Genomic DNA, 2,191 nt, shown 5'->3' on the forward strand with positions numbered 1-2,191 from the left:
GTACATGCACCTTCTTGTGAGTGTTGTTTTCTCTTGGATAATTGCACGTGTCCTAGCTGTGAAAGTGTCACTGGTTTTGATTCTGGCAGGGTCCCAGGCGTTTCAATGGTCCTTTGTGTTAATTTATCTCCTTGTGGCTCAGTTCAGGTAGCAGGTAATGTAAGTTTAAATTCCATCTCTGGCATAGGCTTGGGGTGTGGTTTCTTCCAGTTGCCTTTTTGTTTCTTTCTACCTAAGGCTTCTGGAAAAGCACGAGTTTCCTTGAGGGCTCCATGGTCTACAGGCTGGGGATTTTCTGGTTTCATCGCAATGGAAGGGGCAGCTCTTAGGGGATCCAGGCTCCATGAAGAAGTCCCTGGTCTGGCTTCCCACCAGCTATGGCCCAGCACCACATCTTTAGTCCACGTGTGAGTACTAGAACCCCAACCCCAGCCCTTAGAACGTTTGTCTGTTGGGATTTTAGGAAGCCCCAAATATATTATTCCTCACTTGCCATGTTGCTGGAAGTTCCTCTAAAGAGTGTTTTTCACAAAGGAAAGAGGCTGGCCTATTATAATAGACAAGTCCTAAAGGAGAACAGGTCTTTCTGGACCCGCTTCCAACCCTTTTCCAGATTTTTGCCACAAAATAAAAATTATTTCCTAATATGATTCTTTCCTTCATTAGCTCTAATAAAATAAACATCGTTGTGAATCTCAACATACCCAAATGTATATACATTTACCTTATGAGTTTAGTAGATAAGCACACTTTTAAACACATGTAATAAACACAATTTAAACTTCCCACCTTATATCTTTCATAATGCCATTTATACTCTCATGCTTGTCTTCATTAATCAATTGCTATAAAGTGATAAAGCTGCAGCCTCATCAAAGCCCACCTTTAAAATGGAATTCCTTGACGATATATGAAAATACTTCACAGTCAATGGTTTTTGAAGAAATTCCTTTTTTTAAGCAATTAAACTTTAGTTTAAATATTTTTTTATAAAGAGGACTAAACTTAAGAGTCTCTAACCTCTTGTGCATTTAGTGTAGGGAACTACCCCATCCCTCCTCCCATCCTCATAAAACAGAACAGAACCAGCCTTGAATTGAATACAGCAGTAACTTATCTACGCTGCCAAGTCTAATAATTTTCTCTTCTTGCAAACTGGCATAAATGCAGAGTTTGCCATCAACTTCAAGGCTTTCTTTCAAGTACAGAAGGAGAAACATTTCAATATATAAATATAAAACAAGTGGGCATTTTAATGAACATTTACTTTGATAGGCACTGCGCAAACATGTTCTATGTTTATTTTATGTAGTCACCTCCTCAATTCTAACTGGTTGCACAATTTTACCCCATTTTACAGATTAGGAAACATGGGTTGCCAGAGTTTACTGGCACCCATGTACTGTTACACTGATTGATGTTTAAGCTGTCTACTTTATCCAAACCAAAATGCAGCCTGGTGGTAAGAAATATAGTAACATCGAAGGGACTTGAGGGAACAAAAAGGTCTTTGAGTTGCAAAAGACCAAAATTATGCAACCAGCAGAAATCTTGGATGGACACCATGATACCTTTTTAGATCATCTTCCACCATCCAGGGGGCAAAATACCATTATGGATTAGGTTTCTTAATCTTTTTTGTGAGAGGGACCCTTTGGCTTTCTGGGAAATCCCATGGACCTCGTCTCAGAAAAATGTTTTAAAGTGCATAACAGAACGAATGCAATATTGCTCTAGCATCTGACCCCTGAGATTTTCAAGCATTTCTGCTCTGTCCATCTTACCTCCATGTCTACCGAATCACTCAGAGACCTTCCCTAGCCTTCTTCAGAGAAGGTAAAGGAGAGACAGCCAAGCAGGTTTGGTGGGTATGGTGTTGGGGAAGGATGCTTCTGAGATGACATTAGTGTCTTCCTTTTCCCTTCTGTCTAGAAGCCTCCCCATTTCCTAGCCTCTCCAGCTTTCCCCAGATCAAGTCCAAAGTTTCTCTAGTTTTCTTTCTTTCCCGTCCTTCCGCAGCTTTCGCTCTGCCGAAACCTTCTGTAGGCCTGCCCCTCACTGGCCCCGCCTCCCCTTTGCCTCCTCCTCCCAAGTCCCGCCTTCTCCCAATCACTTTTCGGTTCCCTGCCAATCACGCTGGGCCACCGTCTCGCCCCGCCCCCGAACACGAACCTAGCCTGTCCTTGGCCTT

Source organism: Balaenoptera ricei, chromosome 20 (assembly GCF_028023285.1).
Source record: "Balaenoptera ricei isolate mBalRic1 chromosome 20, mBalRic1.hap2, whole genome shotgun sequence".
NCBI lineage: Eukaryota > Metazoa > Chordata > Mammalia > Artiodactyla > Balaenopteridae > Balaenoptera > Balaenoptera ricei.